At 41.6% G+C, this 6746-nt stretch overlaps 1 pseudogene; it reads right to left on the bottom strand.

The window, feature by feature from the left end:
- Positions 1–4667: 4667 nt before the first annotated feature.
- On the bottom strand, positions 4668–6137 carry LOC110544271 (upstream-binding protein 1-like; annotated as a pseudogene).
- Positions 6138–6746: the final 609 nt, after the last annotated feature.

The raw sequence follows: 6746 nt of genomic DNA, 5'->3' as shown, positions 1-6746 counted from the left end.
GTATATACTATGTTTAAGTATGTGCCTTGTATCCCTGATCTCTCCAAGACTTTAAACATGAATGAGTTTGGACTTTGTCAAATGCTTTTTCGGCCTCAAAGGAGATGATCATGTGGTTTTTCTCCTTCAGTTTTTTTATGTGGTGGATTACATTGATGGATTTCCATATGTTGAACCACCCTTCCATGCCTGAGATGAAGCCTACTTGGTCATGATGGATGATATCTTTGATGTGTTCTTGGATTCGGTTTGCAAATATTTTATTGAGTATTTTTGCATCAATATTCATAAGAGAGATAGGTCTGAAGTTCTCTTTTTTTGTTGGGTCTTTGTGTGGTTTGGGTATCAAGGTAACTCTTGCTTCATAGAATGAGTTTGGTAATGTTCCTTCTGTTTCTATTTTGTGGAATAGTTTGAGGAGAATTGGTATTAGCACTTCTTTGAAGGTCTGGTAGAATTCTGTGCTGAAACCATCTGTCCCAGGGCTTCTTTTGGAGGGGAGGCTATTAATGACTGCTTCAATTTCCTTGGGGGATATAGGGCTATTCAGTCTCTCTATCTGATCTTGACTTAATGTTGGTAGATGGAATCTATCAAGAAAATTGTCCATTTCATTTAAATTTTCAAATTTTGTGGCATATAGGCTTTTGTAGTATGACCTAATGATTGTTTGCATTTCTTCAGTGTCTGTAGTTATGTCCCCCTTTTCATTTCTGATTTTGCTGATTTGGATAGTTTCTCTCTGCTTTTTAGTTAGCTTGGCTAAGGGTTTGTCTATCTTGTTGATTTTCTCAAAGAACCAGCTTTTTGTTTCATTGATTCTTTGGATAGTTTTATTTGTTTCTAGTTGATTGATTTCAGCCCTGAGTTTGATTATTTCCAGCCATCTGCTCCTCTTGGGTGTATCTGCTTTTTTTTTTTTCTAGGGTTTTCAGTTGGGCCATTAAGTTACTTGTATGTGATGTTATAAATTTCTTCTTGAAGGCACTTAGTGCTATAAATTTTCCTCTGAGCACTGCTTTCAATGTGTCCCATAAATTTGGGTATATTTCCCTTCATTTTCATTGAATTCTAAGAAGTCTTTAATTTCTTTCTTTATTTCTTCCTTAACCCAGCTGTCATTGAGTAATAAGTTGTTCAGTTTCCATGTGCGTGTCGGCTTTTTGTTGTTTCCATTGTTGTTGATGTCCAGCTTTAGTCCATGGTGGTCCGATAGAATACAAGGGATTATCTCAATCTTTTTATATCTGTTGAGGCTTTCTTTGTGACCAACTATATGGTCTATTTTGGAGAAGGTTCCATGAGGTGCTGAAAAGAAGGTATACTCTTTTGAGTTTGGGTGGAAAGATCTGTAGACGTCTATTAGGTCCATTTGATTTAGGGACTCTGTAAGTGCTTTTATTTCCCTATTTGGTTTCTGTCTAGTTGATCTGTCCCTTGGTGAGAGTGGGGTGTTGAAGTCACCCACTATTAGGGTATTGCCATCAATGTGTGGTGTAAGCTTTAATAATGTTTCATTTATGAATGTGGGTGCTCTTGTATTTGGGGCATAGATGTTTAGAATTGTGATGTGTTCTTGGTGAATTTTTCCTTTGATGAAAATGTAGTGCCCCTCTATGTCTTTTTTGATTAGTTTTGCTTGAAAATCTATTTTATTAGATATTAGGATAGCCACTCCTGCTTGTTTTTTGGGTCCATTTGCTTCAAAGACTGTTTTCCAGCCTTTTACTCTGAGGTAATATTTATCTTTGTTGCTTAGGTGTGTTTCTTGGATGCAGCAGAATGTTGGTTCCTGTTTCCGCACCCATTCTGTTAGTCTGTGTCTTTTTATTGGAGAGTTGAGTCCATCGATGTTGATAGATAATAATGACCATTGAATGTTATTTCCTATTATTGTGGAGTTGGCGATGTTACTGTGAATCATTGCTTGTTTGCTTTTGACTTTTGTTGGTAATTATCTTTAACCTATGTTTTCTTGGGTGTATTTGTTTTCATTGGATTGGAATTTTCCTTCTGGTATCTTCTGTAGTGCTGGGTTGCTGTGCAAATATTGCTTAAATTTAGTTTTGTCGTGGAATAATTTATTTTCTCCATCTATGTTGATTGAAATCTTTGCTGGGTAAAGTAGTCTAGGTTGGCACCTGTGGTCCCTTAGGGCCCACATAATCTCTCCCCAGGCTCTTCTGGCTTTCATAGCTTCTGATGAGAAGTCAGGTGTGATTCTGATAGGTTTGCCTTTATATGTTACTTGGCCTTTTTCCCTTGCCGCTTTTAGTATCTTTTCTTTGTTCTGTAGATTAAGTGTTTTGACTATGATGTGGCGTGAGGAGTTTCTTCTCTGGTCTAGTCTATTTGGTGTTCTGTAGGCCTCTTGTATGTTTGTGGACATCTCTTTCTTTAAGTTGGGAAAATTTTCTTCTATGATTTTCTTGAAAATATTTTCTGGACCTTGTAACCTGGACTCCTCTTCTTCTTCAATTCCTATTATTCTTATATTTTGCCTTTTCATGGCATCCTTGATTTCTTGGATGGTTTGTGTTTGGGATTTTTCTGATTTTATTTTTGCTTTGAGAGAAGTATCAATTTCTGTGAGTGTATCTTCAGCACCTGAGATTCTCTCTTCCATCTCTTGAATTCTATTAGTGATGCTTACCTTTGAGATTCCTTCTCTTTTCTCTAAGTTCTTCAGTTCCAGGGTTTTCTCAGTTTGTGTTTTCTTTATTGATTCTAATTCTGTTTTCATGTCTTGCAACATTTCCTTCATCTGTTTGAGTGTGGATTCCTGTGTCTCCTGATGGACTCTATTTTTTTTGTTTGTTTGTTTGTTTCCTCTCTTAGTGCCTCTGCTTCTGCCTCCAATTGTTTGGCTATATTTGCATGTGTTTCTTTAAGAGCTTCTTCGTTCACCTTGTTTGTCTTTGTTTCTATTTGGGAGGCCAAATCGTTAAGGGATTTTTTTGTATCCTCTTTAACTGTTTGAATCTCTATGACTATTTCTCTGAGAGATTTTTTGGTTTCCTCTTTATGTGCCTCAAATAACTGGATAATCATAGCTTTAAAATCATTTTCTTTTTCTGTTTCTGCTGAGTTGGAGTGTCCAATAATTTTGGAGGTTGCCGGTGAAGCCATGATATCTTGGTTTGTGTTGGTTGTGTTCTTTCACCGACCTCTGGCCATTTGGTTAACTGTCGTGTTCACTGTCTGTTTCTGGATTCTGCAAGTCAGACTGGTTTTTCTCTGGTATCTGGAGAATTCTTCAGGAGAATGAAGGTCTAGTGAAGTCTAGTGGTTTCAGTGTGTGCGTTGGTTATTCAGCTATACCTGTAGAAGGAAAGTTCGCAGGCACAGAAGGGCAAATGCTGGGTAGCGTGTGTTTGAGCGTGTGCTTGTGGGTGTGTCCTAAGGGACAGGGTGTTGGTGGATGAAGAGGCCTTCAGTGTGTGAGAAGTGTGCTTTGCAGGCACTGAAGTTGTTGCAGGCTCTAAGGGATCGCAAGCGCTGTTGAAGAATGTGTACGCGTATTGATTTTACAGGTCTGCTGGTCTTTGGTGTCTATTCAGCTGGTTTTCTGCCACCGAGGGGTTGGATGGCCCATACAGTCACTGGCTGGGCCGCCCTGTGTAGTCTGTGCTGCCACTTGCAGGCTTGGGATCTGGGAAGGGTTGTACTGTGGGTCTGAGTCTCTGTGGCTAGCACTGCATTGGGCGTGCGCTCTGGCGGGGTGGAGTTTCGGCGGTGCGTGCACTCCTGCAGAGCTGGGTTGTGGTGATAGTGGGGAGTGTGTTCCGCGGGTCAAGAGCTCAGTGAGAGGGCTCTAGGTCAGGTGTGTTCTCCTCTGAGTGGTGGTTCAGCAGGCCTTTACTGCTCTCCGCTGCGGCTGCTGCGTCTGGAGCCCTGCCTCCGCCTGTCTTGGTTCCCAGGCACTGAGCTTTGTGGCTTTGGTATCCAGGAAGAATTGTATTGTGGATCTGAGTCTCTGTGGTTAGGGCTCAGTGGTTGGAGCTCTGTGATTGGGCCTGCACTCCTCCTGTGCGGAGGTTTCTGGGGTTATTGCCCTCTGGCCCCTTGGGGCGTGAGCTCAGCTGCACTTCCTGCTGCAGTCTAAGCTGTGGGATCCACATCAGTGGGATAGGGGAGGGGACGATCCTCGGGACCTGAGGGCCCCGAGCGGGACGTGTCCCAGGAGGGGTCGGGTGTTCAACGGGTGGTTACAGCAGACAGCTGCTGTAAGGGGCCCCGAGCACTGTCTTTGCTGCCTTGATCTCCTAGATGTGAGTTTTGTGCTCAGCTGCCTGGTGCTGTGTGCGGGTTTCCCTGCGGGAGGCCCGGACAAGGGAAGCGCCCTATTTCCTTCCCGGAGAAGTCCACGCCCGATCTAAATCTACTAGCACTCCAAGCTTCTGTGGTGGCCCCTCTCCTTTAGAAAGCCCCACAGTCCAAATTCTAGCTTTGATTGACTCTCCACTCACCAATTACGGAGATTCATGTCTTCTGCCTCTCCAAAACGGTGCGCTCTGCTCACCGCCATCTTGGAGTCTCCATCTTGTGCTTTCAATATGAAACATTTCACAGTAAAATCCAATCCCAAGCCTTCTTGGATTCATCCTTCACACACTTTTAAGCATGATTTTATTTGTTACTGAATAGAGTTCAGTCTGTATAAGGTATCACTTCAAAATTATATGAATATCATCATTATTTTCAGCTTTTACTGTGGAAAGAAAAAAAAACTCTCATCTTGAAAGTTCTGAACCATTTGGTCCCTGATAAGAATGGGACTTTGTCTGTAAATCTGGTTAATTTGGTGGAAAGAAGTATTAAACACAGAGGCAAGTTTTTGACCAAATTCTGAAGCAACCATTTCTTCAAAGTAGATTGCATGATAAATGCAGAGTGTTCCACTGCCATTTTCACCACCATTGCCTGCAACTTGTGGCTGCCCTTGTAACACAGTGCTACTCGGCTGCTCATGGCAGACATAGATGGTTAAGCAGGACCTAACCAACCTTGACTTCAGGGAATTATAGAGCCGAATTCCATTGGCTGCAACACAGATATGAACTAAATCCTCCTTTGTCAGCTTTAATAAGTCGGCACCTGTAAAATTAGAGAACAGTCTTGTGTAGGAAGAGAACCTGTTTTTGAGCAGCCCCTGCTCTGTTTCCTGGGTTGTAGCTGAAGGCTGAATTTGTTTTGCATACTCCTGTGCAACAACAGCTTCCTGGTGATTTGGGGATGAAGATGCTGTCTGGGACACTGCATATGCTCTGCTGTGAGGAGGTGAAACTGGGTGCTGGGGAAGGGATGTAATTCACATAGGCTGAAGATGTGTCAGGCTGTGGAGAACACTCTGTGAAGATGGTGGTGTCATAAGATGTCTGATACTTTTCTTTTTCATGAGCTCTTCTCTTCTCCATCTTTTCTCGGTCATTTTTGTCTGTTTCCTATCCACACCTTTAAGCTTAAAGACTGATTTGGCAACTAGATGAATGAAGATGATTCCCCATTTACATTCTGCTTAAAGGTGTCAACTTGGATCCTAAAAGGCACTTCTTTTTCACCTCCATGCTTATGTGGAGTGAATTCTGTGCTTATACTGTGTATCTGAATGAAGACAGATGTGTGCTTCGCAGGGTCTCACTGAAATTCAACTGCTTTTAACTGGCTTGTATTTGTCCTGTGTCAATTCCCCAAGTCACTGGAATATATAAATCGAGAAGTCTGACTCCTGGGTGATTCCACTTCCAGCCTTCAAACTGCTAATGCTCTGTGTACTGTAGCCACCTATCATAGAATGCCACCCTTATGATGCTCTTTACCAACTTTTCACTGATCTCAGGCATATCTCCCATTTTGTGATTATCCAGCATCCAAATTTCATAAAACTGGCCTTGGTTCAAGTAAGTGAGTGTCTCATCAAGCAGTTTCACAGCTTGCGAAGTCACAGCACACATTACATAGTGAAAGGAGTGTTGCTTGGTTTGTCATCCAAGGAAAAGCTGGAATCTTCTTGCTTGAAGATGGGCAGTGCCAATACATCATTCATGCTGTAGGCACCAGCACCCAAGCTCCTGCATGATGCTGAAGAAGATGGAGTCAAAGTCATGTACCAGCCAGGACTCGATCACCTTGTCCATACTGAGCACCCAGACCTTCCTCGGGCCTTGTTGCTGTCCCACATAGCCAGGCCTCTGGGTGGAAGCAATTTTTCAAATGAGGTGCCCTCCTCCCAGATGACTTTAGCTTATGTCAAGTTGACATAAATCTACCCAGAACAACTACTATCATGTTAGAGTTGTGCAAATCAAAGATTTGGAGCTACCCTTGATTCCAGTGAGCCTTGATTCTTCTGCTGTTACTTCTATACCCAATGCCTTGTTTACTCCTGTTTATTTTAAATCTTCTTAAATAGCCTTTGAAACTACTCATCTCCAATTAACCAAATCTAAATCATTCAAATTGCTATCAACTTTCTTTGAGAATAATTAAACCAGTGATCATCTAAAAGAATCTTCAGCTATTCATAATTGACTGGTTAGCAATAAAATGGGTAAACTAATGCAACAAAATAATAAAATTAATCACACCAATACGTAATGTTCAATGAAAGAACTAATTTGAAAAATACGTATTATATTATGCCATTTATGTAAGTAACAGAAAAAGCAAACTAACCCAGGATGATAGAAATCACATCAGTGGTTAGGTTACTTCTGGGAGTTAGAGACTGACTGAAGAAGGCAAAA

This window comes from Meriones unguiculatus, chromosome X (assembly GCF_030254825.1).
Source record: "Meriones unguiculatus strain TT.TT164.6M chromosome X, Bangor_MerUng_6.1, whole genome shotgun sequence".
Taxonomy (NCBI): domain Eukaryota; kingdom Metazoa; phylum Chordata; class Mammalia; order Rodentia; family Muridae; genus Meriones; species Meriones unguiculatus.
The sequence above is the reverse complement of the archived record's forward strand: the minus strand, read 5'-3'. Positions and strand labels throughout refer to the sequence as shown.